The sequence below is a fragment of the Humulus lupulus genome, chromosome 8 (assembly GCF_963169125.1).
Source record: "Humulus lupulus chromosome 8, drHumLupu1.1, whole genome shotgun sequence".
NCBI classification, from domain to species: Eukaryota; Viridiplantae; Streptophyta; class Magnoliopsida; order Rosales; family Cannabaceae; genus Humulus; species Humulus lupulus.
This window is the reverse complement of record NC_084800.1, coordinates 123,891,871-123,912,048: the sequence shown is the minus strand read 5'-3', so window position 1 is coordinate 123,912,048 and position 20,178 is coordinate 123,891,871. Positions and strand designations below refer to the sequence as shown.

General features: G+C 42.4%; 1 non-coding gene across 1 annotated transcript; it reads right to left on the bottom strand.

The window, feature by feature from the left end:
* Positions 1–1,443: 1,443 nt before the first annotated feature.
* Positions 1,444–1,550, bottom strand: LOC133798875 (small nucleolar RNA R71). Its single transcript, XR_009876091.1, has one exon. It is a non-coding gene; the product is annotated as a small nucleolar RNA R71 (small nucleolar RNA).
* Between the last annotated feature and the right edge of the window lie 18,628 nt (positions 1,551–20,178).

The window sequence follows — 20,178 nt, the reverse complement described above, 5'->3', positions numbered from 1 at the left end:
AAAATTAGAAGTTAGTATAATTTAATTAAGAACATATTTTAAGGTGAGCTTTATTATATATATTTTCCAACTATAATTAATGGTGTAGAATTATAGTTGAGTAGAATGAATCAATTTATTAAAATATATATATGTTTGCATGAATGAAACGTATGCCTTCCATATTTTCTCTTTGATTCTAATTCCTCAATTTTGTTTATTTAGTGTTTAAAAAAAATATTCTTTTTCAAATGTACATTATTTCAAAGTTTATTATTTCTAATTTACTAATCTTTCTTTTTACTTGTATTTTACTTCTCTATGGATACGACATAGCCCGATTACTACTGCGACCGCTTAGGAGTTTATTGGGCAATATCAATTTTTGGCATCGTTGCCAGGGAGGTAATTCTACAATTAATGGTTTGCATAGTAAATTAATTGTTTTTATTTAAAAAAAAAAGTAGTATAATTTTTTTTTTATTTCTCTTTTATTTTTTTCCTTAGTAATTTTTATTTTTAGTTTATTTATTAATTCATTTTACTTATAGGTTTAGAATGTTATTTTCTAGATTTAGTTTTTTTTTCGAAAAAAAAAGAAAGAAGCATAAAATTTTAAATCATAAAAAAAAAAACAAAGTATTGAGAACATATGTGTAATTTTTGGAAATTAATAAAAACCAAACTTGTTCTGTCTTAGAAAAATTGGTTCTTAAATAAAGTCTGTGTTAGCGTTACCCTCCAATCTTTTCTAAGAACCTCGGGGAGTTCTAGAAAAGCTCTTGGACCTAAAGTGGTACCTTGGTAGCCTTCCCAATTGGCCTGGGAACATTTTTGGTGTATACTTATTACACTATTACACACTTGCGCTTATAATACTTACAAAATAAAAATATATATATAATAATAACAAAAATTTATGCCACGAAATAGAGACGCACTAGGGAGATTCATGAGACAACAAGTAGAAGCTTTAGAAAACTCTCCTAGCTCGTCATTTTCTTCCATTCGTTCAAATTCTCTCGATTCACTGAGACTTCCTGAACCACCCACAATGGCTCATCAAGATGAAGTCCAACCAAGAAGACTACAGGATTATTTACATCCAACACGTACAGCCACTCCTTCATGCATAATGTATCCCAACAATATGCCAAATTTCGATTTCAAACCCGGCATGATTAATCTCTTACCAACTGTATTGGCTACACGTACATCCACTCCTTCATCCATGGGTTGGAAAATGAGAGTCTGTACGTGCATATACGGGAATTCGAAGAGGTGGTGGCTACATTAAAAAACCGAGATGATGTCACCAACATTGTGAGATTTAAATTTTTTCCTTTCTCTCTCAAAGATAAAGCAAAAAGCTAGTTGTATTCCTTAAGGCCTAGATCTATCGGAACATGGGACGAAATGACAAAAGCATTCTTTGCCAAATATTTTTCACCTCATAAGACTAGCAGCCTTAAGAGGCAAATCTCTACCTTCACCTAGAAAGGCCATGAAACTTTCCATTAGGTCTGGGAGAGGTTTAGAGATTTGATAAATCAATGCCCACATCATGGATATGAAAGCTGGCTTCTGATCACCTATTTCTATGATGGTCTGACAACTGTATAAAGACAATTCGTACAAATGATGTGCAATGGCGAATTCCTTCAAAAAGATCCCAATGAAGCTTTCGAGTACCTCGACGATCTCGCTGAAAAGTCCTACACATGGAATGGACCGAGCCCTATGGACAAGCCACGATCAACTGGAATCTACCAATTAAGGGAAGATGGCAACGTCAAAAGCCAAATTGAATCCTTGAGACAACAATTCAAGGCTTTCAAATCTCAAGAAGGTAGAGGAATCCACATGGCTGCAAAGATAGAGACACAAGATCCATGCTTCATCTGTGGAGGGGCGGAACATCAACTGCAAGAGTGCCCAACTCTTGGTGAGTTAAGAGAAGGAAATGAGGAACAATGCAATGCTTTAGGGGATTACAAGAAGCCTTATAACCCTTTCTTAAAAACTTACAATCCTACTTGCTGCAACCATCCAAATTTCAACTGGAAGGATTCAAACCAAGCATCTGGGAGCCAATGGAGGCCTGAGCAGCAACAACCGCCAAAAGCATACATTGCTCCTCAAAATAACATGCAGTCAAGTTATTCACTTAAGAATACTTTGCAAATGCTTGTGCAAACACAAATAGCCTCAACTCAAGATCTCAAATCTTGTTTCACACAAATGATAGAGGAAATGAAAGACATAAAAATCCAAATGACGAAGCTAAACATTACTTTGGAAATTCAAGAGCATGGTAGACTTCCCGCTCAACCTCTAATCCATCAAAAAGGGCAACACATGGCACAAACCTCCTCCTCTCCAGATACAAATTTCAAAGAGGTTAATTCCATCTCTACTCGAAGTGGTCAAAGTACAGTTTCACCGTTAACTAAGAAACCGAGTACGTTAATGCCCACTCTAGATGATGATATGCTGATAAGCATTCCAGTAAAGGCACCCTTTCCTCAAGCTTTGAAATCCATTGTAAAGGTACTGGAAAATCATGGTGAAATCCTAGACCTTTTAACACAAGTGAAGATTAATTTTCCATTGTTGCATGTGATCAAACAAGTGTCGGCTTATGCCAAGGTTATCAAGGATTTGTGCCTCGTTAAAAGAAAGCACCATGTCAAGAAAACTACATTCTTGGTAGAACAAGCTAGCGTGGTAATTGACTACAAGACACCGCCTAAGTACAAAGATCCTGGTTGTCCCACCATCTCATGCCAAATTGGGGAGCAGGAATTTGGTCAAGCCCTTTTAGACTTAGGAGCAAGTGTAAATCTCATGCCATATTCAATATACTTGCAATTAGGTCTAGGAGAACTCAAGCCCACATCTGTGGTGCTACAATTGGTCGATTGATCAGTCAAGAAACCTCGGGGAATAGTAGAAGACGTTCTGATTCAAATTAAAAAATTCTATTACCCTGTTGATTTTCTCATCTTGGACACTCAATCTAAAGTGAGTATAGAGTCCAAAATTCCCCTCATTCTCGGTAGACCTTTCCTCGCAACAGAAAATGTACTCATTAACTAGAGGAATGGTCTCATGAAAATCTCTTTCGGGAACATGATTCTAGAAGTAGATGTTTTCCACATCGGCAAACAACCACTTGATAACGATGAGTGTTTCCAATCATATTTGATCGATACACGTATTTCGGAAGAGGTTGAAGAGAAATACACATCTAATCATTTTAATCACCTCTTCAAAATTTCAGAAATTTCTGAGCCCGATGAGTCTAAAACCAACCCTGGAATCTTCAAACACTCACATGCTAGAAGAACCATGTTTTGGAATCCAATCTTTGAGGAACTCCCTCAAGATCGAGAAGCACCAAAACCCTCCATTGAAAAAGCTCCTCAACCAAAGTTGGCCCAACTTCCCGAGGGTCTTAAGCATATTTTCCTGGGAGCTGACAACACTTTTCCTGTCATAATATCCTCCAAGATCAATGCCACACAAGAGCGCAAACTCATCAATGTGTTGCAAGAACAAAGAGATGCATTAGGACGGACAATAGCTGACATCAAAAGTATTAGTCCTTTAATTTTCTCCCATCACATTCAATTGGAAGACGGTGCTATACCACATCGTGACCCTCAAAGAAGATTGAACCCAACGATGAAGGAAGTAGTTGCGAGTGAAGTCTTGAAACTTCTTGATTCTGGCATAATCTATCATGTTGCTGGCAGTAAATGGGTTAGCCCAACTCAAGTTGTTCCAAAGAAATTAGGGGTAACAGTGGTACAAAATGAAAAAAGGGAACTTGTTCCTACCAAGATCACAACTGGGTGGTGCATATGCATTGATTATAGAAAATTAAATGCAGCCACCCGCAAAGACCATTTTCCACTTCCATTCATCGATCAAATATTGGAACGTGTGGTGGGTCATCATTTCTATAGTTTTCTCGATGGTTATTCAGGGAATTACCAAATCGAGATTGCCTTAAAAGATCAGGATAAGACCATATTCACTTGTCCTTTTGGTACTTTTGCCTTTCGGCGTATGCCATTTGGCCTGTGCAATGCTCCAACCACTTTCCAGCAATGCATGATGAGCATATTTAGTGATATGATTAAGAAATGTATGGAAGTATTCATGGATGATTTGAAAATCTTTGGAGATTCCTTTGAATCAAACCTTCTCAATTTAGAGTCTGTGCTTAAACGTTGCAAAGAGAAAGGCTTGGTACTTAACTGGGAAAAGTGTCATTTCATGGTGCCATTAGGCATAGTCTTGGGGCATGTCATGTCAGAACGAGGAATTGAGGTCGATCAATCAAAGATTGAACTCATATCAAAGTTGTCCACCCCCAAGACTGTTAAAGACATTCAATCTTTTCTTGGGCATGCAGGATTCTATAGGAGGTTCATACAAAATTTCTCGACAATTTCTTGCCCTTTGTCAAACCTCCTAGCAAAAGATGTTGTGTTCAGTTGGACACCTGAGTGTGAGGAATCTTTCCGAACGCTAGTTGCAAAACTCACTTTCGCCCCTATCATTCAGCCACGAGATTGGAACTTACCGTTCGAAGTCATGTGTGATGCTAGCAATTATGCTATAGGGACCGTCTTAGGTCAAAGAAGAGAAGGGAATGGAAGTCCTTCGTTGTCTATTACACAAGTATAACTCTTAACAGTGCTCAGATGAACTATTCTACTACTGAAAAATAGTTACCTTTTGTAGTATTCGCACTTGACAAGTTTCGTTCCTGCCTGATTGGTTCACCTATCACAATCTTTACGGACCATTTTGCCTTAAAATACATCCTTTCCAAAAAGGATGCTAAGGCGCGTTTAATTAGGTGGATCCTTCTGTTACAGGAATTTTATCTGACCATAAAGGACAAGAAAGGAGTTGAAAACGTGGTAGCAGCCCACTTATCTCGCCTTGAATTTTCTGATTCTGCTGATGGCCCAGCCATTCGAGATGACTTCCCTGATGAACATCTCTTCGCAGTCACTAAGTTTCCATGGTATGCTCATATTGTTAATTACTTAGTGACTGGCGAACTTCCAACTGCATGGAGTGCACAAGATAAACGTAAATTTTTGGTCAAGGTTCGTAACTTCTATTGGGACGATCCATATCTTTTCAAGTATTGCCCCCGACCAAATTATGAGACGTTGCATTCCAGATGATGAAATTTTTAGTGTCCTGAAATTTTGTCATAATGAAGCTTGTGGTGGTCATTTTTCTATGAAAAAGTCTGCTGGAAAAATCTTACAGTGTGGTCTTTATTGGCCCACTTTGTTCAAAGACACTAACAATTTCTGTCGATCATGTGAAAGGTGTCAAAAATTAGGTGCTTTGTCCCGGCGACATATGATGCCATTAAACCCAATTCTTGTAATAAAAATATTCGATTGTTGGGGGATAGACTTTATATGACCATTTCCACATTCTTCTGGCTACCTTTACATTCTCCTCGCCATATACTATGTCTCAAAATGGATGGAAGTTGTGCCTTGTCGAAATAATGATAACACAACTGTTGTGAAATTCTTAAAGGAAAATGTGTTATCTAGGTTTGGCACAACACGAGCTATCATAAGTGATCAAGGCACCAATTTTTGCAACTATTCTTTCAAGACCTTAATGCAAAAGTATGGTGTAATTCATAAGGTTGCATTTCCTTATCACCCACAAACAAATGGCCAAGCTGAGTTAGCCAACCGAGAAATTAAGCAAATCTTAGAAAAGACAGTTAATTCTGACCGCAAATACTGGTCCTCACGACTTCTCGATGCTTTATGGGCATACCGCATTGCTTACAAAACTCAGCTTAGTATGTCTCCTTATAGGCTAGTCTATGGAAAATCCTGCCACCTTCTGGTTGAGCTGGAACACAAAGCTTATTGGGCTGTTAAAAGCCTAAATTTTGATCTCAAGGTGATAGGACTTAATCGTAAGCTTCAGTTGTCAGAAATTGAGGAGTTAAGGAATGATTCTTATGACAACTCTAGGATCTACAAGGCTAAAATGAAAGCGGCCCATGACAGGTAGATCCTAAGAAAAGAATTTGAGCCAAACCAACGAGTGCATCTTTATGAATCTCGTTTGCATATCCACCCTGGCAAGGTGAGATCAAGGTGGACTGGCCCATATGTTGTGAAAACCATATTTCCCAATGATGTTTTTGAGGTCATAGACCCAACTGATGGGAGAGAATTCAAAGTAAATGGCCAATGACTGAAACACTACATAGAGAGGGTGACCCAGCTTGAAGAAGTCACTCTCGTGGAACCGGTTTACCAAGTCTAAGTAGTGTTCCAAATTGTTTGTACATAGGTTTGTTTTTTGTTTATATCCTTTTTGTCATTTTATTTTATTTGTTATCATTTTGTGTTTTTAGGTTTTCATGTTTTAGAGAATCAATATTCGCTCTATCACTCGACGCTCGCTATCCAGGTGTTCTCTTTCCCTGCTCTTTTACATTTATTATATATTGAGACATTGAGGACACTGTCAGATTTTGGTTGGGGGTGGTGAGCATATTCATGCACGTTCATGCTGATTTTTGTCATATTAATATTTTCACGGTCAATTTTTTTTTAAAAAAAGAATTACTTATTTATTCTTGCAAAATGTTACTTTTGAGTCAATTTTTGTTATCTGTATTACTAAGAGTTTCTCTAGAGTTACCTAATGCACATGCCAAACGTTGTGGTAAGATGGTTGTTAGCACATATTTGCTTAGAAATTATCTATGTTTAAGAATTCATTCTTTTCTGTGAGAGGTGAGGCTTGAGAAAATAACTTAATTTTTTTTATTGATTCTTAGAAGTGGTTATAATTATTTGGACAAGGTATTGTGGTATGAATGGATGATGTTTTAGGGATAATATTTTCTATAGACAAATCTTATTAGAGAGCCTATTATTATGTTCTTCATGAAAAAAAAGAGATAAAAAAAATAGAAAAGAAAAAGAAAAAAAAATTAAAAAAAAAAGAAGAAAAACACAAGAGCAATAGTTCTATCATTTTCAATTATATTGTCTTTTGTGTCCAAAAAAAAAGTGTGTTCATTAATTTCATGATTTATTTTATGGCTCTTAGAATAAATGTAAAGATTGTCTATTTAACTTAGAATTCCCAAAAAATGAGTTTTGTGGTACTCTTTATGGTGGTTGTCCAAATAATTTATTTCCTATCTTCGTTTCAATGATTATTTAAAAGTTTGTCCTAAATATATATCCATTTGATGAGTGTTTACTTCTTTATTTCCAACTCCATGAGCGAAACCCTTAACTTTAAATATTTTCAATTACATGAGAGGTTAATGGAGTTGAGACTTTTACTTGGCATAATTTTGAAGGCTTTATGTGCTATGGTTTGCAGTAGGAATGTTCAAGTTTGGTGCACACACTCACAACTCTAGATTTATTCAAAGTAATTTTGATAACTCTTGTTGACTTGTTACTAACATTTTATGTTAATACTTAAGTTCTTTTATAATTTTTGACCTGAAATATACCATGTTGACATTTATTATTGGGAAATTCGATTTTTAATGCAATAAGTGACCCTCCGTTTACCTTATCCCTATAAGTCTCTCGTTTTGGTCCTACTAATGCCGTTACTACCCAAAATACTCCTGGCATAATTTTCCCTCTCTTTTTCTCATAGTCTTCACTCTCTATCTCTTATTTCCCTCTCTATCTCTCAAACTATCGTACACACAAAAAAAGCCAGCCACCATTAATTTGCATTTCGGATCTAGGGGCAAGTTGTGAGTCCTTTCAAGTCAATAAACTTCATTTTGGATTTCGGATCTAGGGGAAAAAATCATATGGGTAAGTATATATTTGTTATATGTAGTGAGGAAACTTGTCTGGTTACATTACTTGTCTTATTTCGAACAGATCTGTGTATACCTTCATGTTTTATTGCAATTTTTCACTGTCGGAATGAATTTTGGATACTTCGTGCGTTTTTTTCTGGATTTTTTTCCTGCCTCGATGAGTTTCGATGAAACTCGATAGGTCTCGATGTGTTGCATGCATGCTGGCTCGATGGTCCTCGATGGACATCGACGTGCCTCGATAGTGTTAGGATGTTAGTACCTCGATGGTACTCAATTGTACTCGATAAAACTCGATACGTGTATAAGAGTTTAATTGGATTTAATAACTCGATGGTACTCGATTGTACTCGATAAAACTCGATAGGTGTATAAGAGTTTAATTGGATTTAATAACTCGATTGTAATTGATTGTACTAGATAAAACTCGATAGTTGTATAAGAGTTTAATTGGATTGTTTGCCTCGATTGTACTCGATAAAACTCGATAGGTGTATAAGAGTTTAATTGGATTGATTGCCTCGATAGTCCTCGACTGTACTCGATAAAACTTGATATGTGTGACCTCGATAGGACTCGACATATAAATTATAGGGGAGCCTTGGTACGGGCTCCCCTACAAGATTGTGTCTGACAACAGAAAGCAGTTCGACAATACCCACTTCACGGATTTCTGTGAAAGACATGGTATCATCAAAAGTTTCTCCGCAGTCGCCAGGCCTCAAGCGAACGGGCAGGCAGAGGCCGTCAACAAAATCTTGAAAGGAACATTAAAGAAAAGCTCCAAGCTTGCAAGAGCAAGTGGCCCGAAGAGTTGCCCTGCGTGTTATGGGCTTACCGAACCACCGAAAGGATGTCTACCGGGCACACTCCTTACTCCATGGTGTACGGGTGCAAATTCATCATCCCCGTTGAAACGGTCGTCCCGTCCCACTGAAGAGACACGTATGATCCCGCCCAGAACCACGCCTTACTCCAGGAATCCCTGGATCTCATCGAGGAGATCCGGGAAGAGTCACAAGTTCAGCTGAAGATGTACCAAGGCAAGATCGCTCGGCATTTTAACTCGAAAGTAAAAAGCCGGAGCTTCGAAACCGGTGATCTGGTCCTACGAAGAGTCTTCCCTACAACCCAAGATCCAGGAGTAGGGGTTCTGGGCCCGAATTGGAAAGGGCCGTACGAAATCTAGCACGAAGTGTGCCCCGGGACATACCGTTTGAAACGGCTCGATGGCACGGAAGTCCCAAGAGCCTGGTACGTGGAGCATCTCCGTGAGTACTATCAGTAGTCGAGAGAGCATGTTCCAGTTTTATATTTTTGTTCTAAACAATGTACGTCTCAGGGCGATTCCTTGAATAATAAAAATGGTGTGTACAAAACGTCATAAAGAAATATTATCAGGCAATGAAAATTCCAATCTGCTTCCTTAATCAAGTGACCCAAGACCAGTCTTCGCTCACTTGGGGGGTATCTCCAGTATCTCTGGTATAAACAAATACCACGTGGGACATAAGGCTCAAGCCTGGTCCCGCCCCGGACAAACGCTGTCCGGGGGTATGATAAAAAGGACCAAGGCTCAGGCCTGGTCCCGCCTTGGACAAACACTATCCGGGGGTATGTTGAAAAGGACCAAGGCTTAGGCCTGGTCCCGCCCTGGACAAACGTTATCCAAGGGTATGATAAAAAGGACCAAGGCTAAGGCCTGCTCCCGCCCCGGGCAAACGCTGTTTGGGGGTATAATAAAAAGGACCAAGGCTCAGGCCTGGTCCCGCCCTGAACAAACGCTGTCCGGGGGTATGATAAAAAGGACCAAGGCTCAAGCCTGGTCCCGCCCCGGACAAACGTTGTCCGGGGGTATGATAAAAAGGACCAACGCTCAGGCCTGGTCCCACCCCGGACAAACGTTGTCCGAGGATATGATAAAAAGGACCAAGGCTCAGGCCTGGTCCCGCCCCGGACAAACGCTATCCGGGGGTATGATAAAAAGGACCAAGGCTCAGGCATGGTCCTGCCCCAGACGAACGCTATCCGGGGGGTAAAAGTATCCAGTAGGGCGTATGGGCTAGCCCGTATCCTAACTGTCGATCGACCATACACGGGCCCAAACAACCGAGTACCCATCCGCGTAGCTTCCACAATAGCTCACGACTATTAGGGCGCGGGTCCCAGGCGTAATTTGTGTCAAATTAGTATTATAAACGGCCCAGGTCGTGGGAACCTAGTCTAGGTTTCAAAATAAGCTAATCGACTAAACCCCGATGGTCCAGACCGTCAGATTTTCAAAGTTGGGGACTGGACGAGTAGATTCAGTGATAATTATCAACTCCCTAATGGCCCAGGCCGTTGGATCCTGAGCAACAGGATTAAAGTGAGTTGATAAATTAAAGTCAGGAATAATCTAGTCCAGGCCGTTGGAACCGGAACCAAACACTCGGCTCATTCATGCACGGTGGTGAAACACTTAGTGAGAGCTTATCGGGTGGAAACGGGAAAGCAACAAGCAAAAAATAAAGTGGATAAAACACCAAAAATTGTCTTAGACGCATGCACGTCCGTAAAAATATTGCAAAATTATAAACAAAAAGAAGATCCGGGTCTAGACTTCGCCAGGTCCTGATGCCTCCAGGATGGCTCCATCCGCCTCTTCATCATCCAGGGGCTCCGCCTTAGCTTTCTCCTTAGCCTTAAATTCGGCTCTCTTCGCAGTAGGGTCAGGATAGACTAGGAGGTTAATGTTCTTGTCCTGGACCCAGGCCATATAGATGGCCTCATCGAAGGTGACGCCCAGCATGTCATCCGTCTGCTCTTTTTCGCTGCGGGTCTCCTCATGCGCCTTCACCTCCTTGTGAAGCAAGCCGTCCAGCTCATGGATCCGGGCCTCCAGACCTTTGACCTTCTCCCGTTCCTGGATGGACTGAGTCACAGCTGCCTCTTGCGGAGCCTTTACTCAGAGAAGCTCCACCTCCAGATTGGCCATCCGATCACCAGCCTCGACTTCTTTCCGGGATAGAGCCTCTTCAAGCTGAAACTTGACCTGGTCGAACTCCGCGCAGTCCGCTTTGGCCTGAGCAATCGCGTTGGCCAGGGACGCTTTGACCTGGGCTCTCCCTGGCCAAGGCCTCCTTGGCGGCTTCTCTTTGATTCACGGCCACCTCCAGTTCCAGCTGGAGCATCTCCATCTTCATGGCAGCCTCAGCCACCAGGTCGGCATTCCGATGGGATAATAGAGCATCCTGGAACAAAGCAAAGTTATAAGAGTCATGAGCAAGGAAAAGGAGAAAGAGAAGATGCAAAGCAAACTTACAGCGGTGGCTTGGTGGTGGAGAGCTTGGGAAATGAACATCATGTCCTGGTTGGCGATGGTGGCATACCGCTTCAGTTGAAGATTGGACATGGTGTTCCCCACTTGATCCAGCAGATCCACCGCGAACGGGGCCGTGTCTTGCCCCAGCTTGGGGCGGAAACTTGTCTCGGTAACCAGCCGATCCACGATTGGCTGAGGGGTACTGAAGGCTGCCGGGTGAACAGCGAATTCAACCTGACGACGAATCGTGAAGGCCTTGTAAACCTCCTCCCTCCTTTCCCGACCACTCTCCCAATTCCGGGAAATGAGTTTGGACTGGTCTTCCCGCAAGACGGCCTCCCCCTCCTTAGGTAAGGCCGGGTGGACGGGAAGAGTCAGTGCTGCCGAAAGGTCTTTAGTGGCAAGGTGACTCTCCCCGAATGACTCCCCAACTGAACCAGCCCGCCTCGTCCGGGCCCTCTTGGTTTTTGGTTCTGCCTCCTCCACGCCCAAGTCTGCGACTCTTTTCCCGGAGCTCTGGCTTGCCACTGGTTCCAGCTCTAGGTTAATCACCAAGGGGTGAGCGGGAAGGTCGAGGGCAGTGGCCGGGTCAACAGCTGTGATCGGAACCACTGCCAAGGCTGCCTTGCTGGGTTGAAGCTCTGGCCCTAGCGTCTCCTTGCTAGGTTGAGGCTCCAGTCCTGGCATCTCCTTAGATGCTTTCTTGGCAGCCTTCCTGGCCGCGACCCTCGTCTTGGCAGCCCGGGTCTCGAGGAGCTGCTTCATCTTGTCCACGGGGTTGGAAATATCGGAGCCTTCTGAAATAAACACAAATAAAAAAGAGTTAGTACAATTAACAAGCGAACAAGGAAGTCAAGACTAAGAGTGGCCCGGGACGAACCCTTATTTAGGCCCCGGACCTGACTCAATTCATCTAACGCGAAAGAGTAGACTCAATCCCCCATGTCATCCGGGTGTAGAAAGTTCCAGTATTGGAGAAACCCAGGCAAGTACATGAGGACTTCTAAGCTTACGAGAATGGGAGACGAAGGTCTCATTTCCCCGTCAGCCCCAAACACGGGGCCTCGGTGTGCTAGCCTATCCCTAGCTAAGTCCCCAACTTGGGGAGCATAAGTCAAAATCATAGGTGAGTTACCTTACCCTGATACGCTAGCCTCAGGGGTCCTCATATTCGGCTATCCTTCATCGAAGAGGGCTTCCAGCTCCTCGGAGGTGGCCGCCTCCCTCGACTGGGCTTGGTCCCTCTTTCGCTTGGCTGCGTCTGCCAACGCCGCAGCCTCTATGGCCCTGATGTGTTCCAGGGCCAGCTCCTCCCTCAGCGCGAGGTCTTTCTTGCATTGTATACCTCAGAGGCTCGGGGCATGGATCGTGGGTCGCGAGCATTCTAATCACTCGGAGGTTGTCAGTGTTGACATAGCCCCCCACATTCAGATCCTCCGTGCTTAGCTTGAAATAAAGCTTCTTCCGATCCAGAATGAACTGGGTGAAGGGAGTCTGGGCAAAGGAATCTGCCACCCGAGATGATGTGGTGTGAATAAAAGAAAAAGAGGAAGAAAAGAGGACAAAGACAAGAAAAAGGGACGGGAAACCACTTACCCACTCACTGGAAGTCCAGCATCAGTGTGGGGGTTCTTCTCTATGAGGAACCTGGACGTCATGAACCAGTAGTGTCGGATGTCCGAGGGATGCTTCCAGGTACTGGTGGGAGCAGGGTAGTTGCCCCGCGGTTTGAGCCTGTAGAAGTCGTCCAGGGTCTTGTCCTTGACGTTGACCTGCGACTCCATCTTGTAGAAGTACAAGATTTCTGCGGGGGTCGGCTTTGGGATCTCCCTCGCGAAGCAAAAGATGCACCATCCTGTAAGCAATTAGTACGCTTGGGCAGAAGCTGGAAGGCGCGATCCCTATGAACGTTAGGAACCACACGAAGTAATCGTGGAGCGGGAGCGTAACCCCCGCACTGATGTGGCCTATGCTCCAGGCCCCGAACCCGTTCACGAAGGTGTGGGCCCTCTCCTCTTTCTTGGCCAGGCAGTTATGGAATAGTCCGGGAGTCGACTCCATGCCCAAGCGCTTCTCTAGGGCGTATAGCATCCAATAGTTTTGAAACAAGTTCGGCACCACATCCATCTCCCACCTGTTGCCTTTGGGGATCCTGGACCTGAGAAGAGTGAAAGGGGCCTTGTTAACTTCCTCCTCCGAATGAAGGGTGACGCCCGATGTCATGGCTGGTGATCTGGGAGGAAAACAGAGAAACAAACCAAGCAGTCAGTACCAAAACCCAAGAAGGTTGGTTATGGTGCGGGGGCTCTCCAATGAACTGCTTGGAAGAGTCCCCTCTAGATCAGGTCTGGGATCACCAGGGGTCCGCAAAATCCTAATCGGGAACGAAAAATAGGCTACACTCCTAAGCCGTCCCATCGTCGCTTGTCCGGGAATCACCCGGACCCGAAAAAGGCCCAGAGCGGCTTGGACCAAGCTCCTAACACTAATTCTAAACGCAGGCAAGGTCTAGTAGCCTAAGCAGATATGCAAAATGATAGGAAATCTACGTTTGTACACATATAAAGGTGCAAAGGCGAAAGGCAGGGAAACTTATTGTAAGTTGCTGGTCGTGAAAAATGGTGGTTGTCCGGTGGCAAGGATGGCAGAATCTCAGTCTTGAATTGGTGGAGACGTTTCAGCAGCTCGTCAAGAGGGCAGGCTGGTGGCATCTGCTCGGGCAAGGGTGCAGATATCGGAACTGTTGGAAAAAGGCGACGGCACAGGTGGAGCAGACGGTGGAGGATATCATCGGCAAGCTCGGTCATAAACAAATCCTTCGAGTTCTTTGACTGGCACGAGAATGTAAAGGTTTCAAATGAAAGCCTAAGGGGTATTTATAAGAGCCCAGTCGCTGATTTTTTATCTAACGGTTTGGATCGGTCCCCCCATCGGACAGTCCAGGATCGTGTAGGGGCATTAATGGATCCACTCGAGTGCTAGATCACAGTACCCCCGAGGCACGATCCGCACCACTCCGATCCGACGTCCCAGAGAGAGAGGCCCTTCAAAGGTCGCCCCATCCTACAGTCCTCCTTGTCGCAGAAGTAATAATGGAAAGCACCCGTGCGGATGGGACGCTTCGTGATCCGAGCTGACATAGTAGCCCTATCCTAGCAACCCTTGAGGTGGTTGTTGACCTTTCAGGGTCAAATGCCACCAATGCAACGGTTGCTAGGAGACACGTGTACCCCTCGTCATGAACTGGGGCATTGGTAAATGAACCCGGACCCAGGTAAATGGTTCGGGCTCCACAGTCGTCCGGCATGCAGTGCCCCTTACCGCGGACCAGTTGCTCTGAGAAGGAACCGGGAAAAGTGCCGAGAGGATCCGGGATTGAGACAAGCCTCCACTACGCAGGGCGGATGAAGGCTTGGGGGGTAAATGTTATCCCCGTTTCCTGCCAAGCGCCCGAGTCCGCACTTCAGGCCCACGAGCTGGCCAAATGAGTTTGGGCTTGGCCCAGGCCCGTTTGGCAAGAAGTATGATAGATATCGACAGCCCAATTCTGGGTGAGGCCCGAAAGATGTCCGGGGAGTATTGTCTGGGACGGTCATCCGAGATATGGTATGTTTGGCTTCCGGATAACAGTCGGGATTGATGTGGATGATCCCGAAGCCTGGTAAATGGTCCAGGCTCCTGGTAAATGATCTGGGCCCATGGTAAACGGTACAGGACCTTGGCGAATGGAGAGGGACATGGGTAAACGAACCTGGGTCCATTCTCCAAGGTTGGTAGGATAAAGCATCTGTAATGCCCCAAATTTCCTAATAAAGATTAAGACCTTGATTAGGAGGTTAGGAGGGCCATAATTGATTTATTGTGTTATTTAATGATAATATGCATGTTTAGGTGTATTAAACATGCATGTGAACTCGTTTCTGTAATTGGATGATTTTCATATTTTGGCCATTTCGGGCATATTTGGCATATATGTGTGTGGTGCTTCATTATTGTTTGGTTATGCTATAGTTACTCGGCACAAGACGATCCTAGGAGGTAAGCTAGTGGGAAAGTCACAACGGGTTTTTTCTTGACTCGAAGTGAGTCAAGGGGTATTTAGAGCATTACCGGGTTATTGGGTAATGGGAATAAATATTTGGTGATAAATTGGGAGTTAGTAAGATCAGGGGGAAATTCTGGAGGTTTTGACTATTTTTTCCCCGGGAGTTTTTTCGGAACCCCAAGCGTTAGGTTTTGTTTGAGGCTACTTAAGCTTGAAGTAACCTTTTAAAAGAATAAAATAACGTTCTGTATGCTCTCTCTCTCTCTCCTTCAAAGTTCCATTTTTGTCTCCCGATCGCATTTTCGAAGATAACTTAAGTTCTAGGAGTCGGAATCAAGCGAGATTGAGGCATAGCGATCCTAGGGAAGATTAGAAGCTTATTAACCGGAGGATTTAGTTGGAAACAACTCAATTGGAGGTAATTCAAGTTTTAAGTTTTTAAAGTTTTTAAGCTTGAATTGGACTTTGTGTTTTGATGAGTTTTCGATTGAATTGAAGCTTGGGTTTTATGGGTTTTGGATCATGGGGATGTTTGGGAACTTTTATTTTTGGATTTGGGGGTGTTTAGTTCTGTTTTTGGGAGGTTTTAAAAGGTTAAAATCGGGGTTATGGCTGGTTCCGGGTTGGAGGCCGCGGCCCTAGCTCGAAGAAGCTGCTGGGGAGGTTTTGGCCTTGCTGGGCGCCGCGGCCCTTGCTCCTAGAGTGGCTGGGGGTCGTGGCTCAAGGTGTTAGGGCCACAACCCTTGGATGGTTTTGAGCCCGTTTGAGTGTTTTGACCTCAGGAACATGGTTTTAGGCCTCAGGATCATTCCTACTACCCGGATTGGTGGGGTTTGATGTCTTGGAGGCTAGGTTTTGGTTCCGGGATTGGTTTTAGAACTTGAATTCATTGGATCGCCATTTGTGGTTGTGACTAGGTTATCACTAGAGGGTTGGAATCGGGATCGTGCTTGTGGCTCGTTTATTGCTAACCTGTGCTTGGACCAAAGGTAATAAAACTGCACCGTATATGTGACATGCATGGTTATCCTTGATGCATGTTGGATGTTTAAATGTAATGCACGAGAAACATGTGATTAGGACATGCTATGTATATTGAATATGAAATTGTTCAGAGCTTGAGCCTCTGTGTTTATGCATGATCCTAATTGTGCTAGTAATTATTGAGTAAGCATGTTGAGTGCCCTGTATTCGGATATTTGACATATGATATATGTTTGGTAGCATTGCTTACTTGTGTATGGCATTGACTAGTCAGGGTCGACACTGGTCGAGTATCACAAACCTAAGAGCCAAGAACGACATAGCGTCCTGAGCGCAGGGCCGATTAAAGATTAGATCTAATCGATATCAGCGTTGAATGACTCTAGGGCATTAATGCTGGACTGACCCTAAGGTTGATGAATCTTATAAGTGCTTGACTAGTCTAAGCTAGTTACTCAGAGCCAGGGCCTAAGGCCTAGGTGACTGCTTATCACGTGGCTAGGGAACAGAGTTCCATGGTTAGGACTCTATGGTCATGAGGAAGGTTATGTTGGTGACTAGTCATCATGCACCTATCCTGTTTAAGCTAGTGAAAGGTTCACTTATCTATAAAGCCCCGGTGACCCTATCGTCACATGGCTATTGGGAATAAACCCACCTTAGTGACTATTACAACTGTCACTCTTCTATTTGGGGCTAAAAGCTCTGGATGATTATTATGATCATCGGTTGATGTGTTATACTCAACATTACGTGAACTCATTTGCCTGCTTGAATAGTGATATATTTGCTAGGTGTGTGCCTTGTGATTTGATGACATGTTATGACTGTTTATGAGCACATTGAGTTTTCTTGCTGGGCCTCGGCTCACGAGTGCTATGTGGTGCAGGTAAAGGCAAAAGAAAGCTGGACCATCCTTGAGTTGGAGAGCTTAGGTGATGACGTGTACATATGCAGCTGCTCGACCACCATGGCCGAGGTTTGAAGAGGAACTAGGGTTAAACCCTGTTTTGCCGCTTAGATCGGCTGGCTGTAAATATTTTCTTGTAATAGACCTCTAAATTATATTTTTGGGATCTCGATGTATATAATGAAACGTTATATCTTAACCAAAAAATTTAATCCCTAAACCGCTAATCATACTTAGTTACATGATTTTGACCAAATGACTGGATTAGCGAGTTTAGCACTGTTTACAAGGCACACCGTTACGGTCCCTAGAGTTTAGGGCGTTACAACTTGGTATCAGAGCGATCCAAGGTTTATGGTTCCTGAAGACAAGCTGGTCATGTACACTCGTCACTGAAGATAGCTTCACTCAGGGAATGGTAACTATTTCTGTGGTTATGTGCTTAACTGGTTAAATAGAATGTAAATGCTTTCCTGCACATTGTATTAGGGAGCATGAGATTCTGATAGAGCCTAGCTCTTGACTATATGATTATATGCTCCGTGAATATATATATATATGGAAGTGATTATATGATTACCTGCTTTGTGAATATATAATTGTGATATTTGCATGCTAGAGTTGGAGGCATGGTGTGAATGTTGGAAGAGCAGGGATCCTGATTGATTTATGAATGCCATGAGCATGTTTTTAGCACTGCAAGTGGTTTATGATTGTGGTGTGGTAAGATTGTTCCCGTGGGGAAAGCTCTTGATCATGATTAATGGGTTAAGTTATTGACTGCAGATCTAATCAACAGGTTTATAGTGAGACCCATCCCTGAGCCTCGTGAATGCCCAAGTCAAACGCATCTCCAAGCCTCGTACATGCCTATTTCCAGGCCCTACACCTGGAAATATGGCTTGGAGAAAAGAAGTCTGGTTCGACACTTACCAACATATAAAGAAGTCTGGAGAAAATACTTACTTTGGAAAGGTAAGGGGGACCACCAGGCATGAAATACATGTACAGGCACGGGGTGTACAACCCTGAGAAGGACAGAGGCATGACCCTGACATCTGTATCCGACAAGCAGTGGTGATGTGAACCCGTACAAAGAGTGGAGGCACTACCTGAGAACCCCCGACCATGTACCAGAGCTGACACCACAATGTCCCGGACCACTACCCTGACAATGTACCTACGTACGATCGTGTACCCTGGGACCACCTTGTATAATTGATCATTAGAGCTCCTCTAGAAATAGGCTTCGACCCCTCAAACTAAGGGGTCGGTAAATTCATTGTATACTCAGGCTATCAAGCAACATAAGAATATTTACTCCATTGTTGATCTGCACTTATTTTTCCTCAAGTTCATTCTAAGTTTTTATTGAGTTATCTTCTTACTAAGCTTTGAGTTTTTCGACCTAACATCGTTGACGAGTTCTCATCGTCAACACACCTTATGAGATGCTATATGGTAGGGATATATAGTACCCATTCATTGGGATGAGATGGGTGAGATGTTATATTTGGATCCTGAGGTAGTTCAGGGGATCATTCAGGCTATTGAAAGGTTAGAGCTTGGATGCTTGTTTCTCAGAGTAAATGGAAAAGTTATAATGATTTGAAGTGCTGGAACATGAAGTTCCAAGTGGAAAACTGTATCTTCCTTAAAGTCTCATCATGGAAATGGATGAGGAAATAATGGCAAGTTGAGCTTTAGATTAATAAGGACCATTTGAATCCTGGATAGGATCGGTTAGGTTGTCTTTGGGTTGACCTCAGTTTTGGTACTGTTGGTCGTATACAGTGTATTTCATATTGTTCATGTCAAGGAGACATGTGTAGATGAGACTCATGTGTTGAGTTATGAGAATCTGGAATTAGAGGCTAAGTTATCCTTTGAGGAATAGCCAGCCCATCATATATGAGACAAAAAGAATAGAGTTTTCAGAAACAAAGTTATACCTTGGGTTAAGGTATTATAAGGAAACAATAGGATCGAGGGAACGACCTGGAAATTGGAATCAGATATGCGGAATTTATATTCCGGGCTGTTCAGATTTTGAGGACGAAATTTCTGTAAGGAGGGAATAGTTGTAACGACTCAGATTTCCTAATAAGGCTTAGGGCCTTGATTAGGGGGTCAGGATGACAAATTATGGAATTATATGATTATATGATATATATATATGTGTATCATTATGTGAATATGTGAAAAACATTATAATATGACTTAATATGCATGTTTAGGTGTATTAAATATGCATGTGGACCTATTTCTATTTAATTGGACAATTTTCATATTCTGGCAATTTTGGGTATATTTGACATATATGTGGTATATGTATGGTGCTTCATTATTATTTGGTTGTGCTAATGTTACTCAGCACGAGACGATCTAAGGAAGCAAGCTAGTGGGAAAGTCACAACGGGGTTCATACTTGACCCGGAGTGAGTAAAGGGGTATTTAGCACATTACTGGGATGAGAATAAATATTTGATGATAAATTGGAAGTTAGTGAGATCAGAGGAAAATTCTGGGAGTTTTGACTATTTTACCCCAGGGGAGTTTTCGGGTGCCCGAGCAATAGGATTTGTTTGAGGTTACTTAAGCTTGAAGTAACTGGTAGAATTATAAAAAAGAACGTTCAAAACGCTCTCTCTCCCTACGGTAGGAACAAAAGTGATGCACCTAACTAAGAAAATTCTTATCTCTTTTATAATAAGTGTGTAGATAACAGAAATTCTTGGTCTCAACAATTTTTTATTTTTTTCCCATTATCTTTAACATAATATTCTTATATTAAACATAATATTCTTATATTTAGCTGTAAATTGTAAAAATGACTTAAACTTAAATAAAATAAAATAAATAAATAATTAAACAAATTAAAATAAAATATTTTTGAGATATTTTACAATGATAATTATTTAAAAATAATAAAACTATGCATTTTATAACTTAAATAAAATTTAATTAAACTTAATATTATATTAAACATATAATATATAGTCGTTTGTTGTCACTGTCAAATTAAAAAACTAGAACAAATATAAACTTAAACAAAAATAAATTAATTAATTAATTGAAAAATG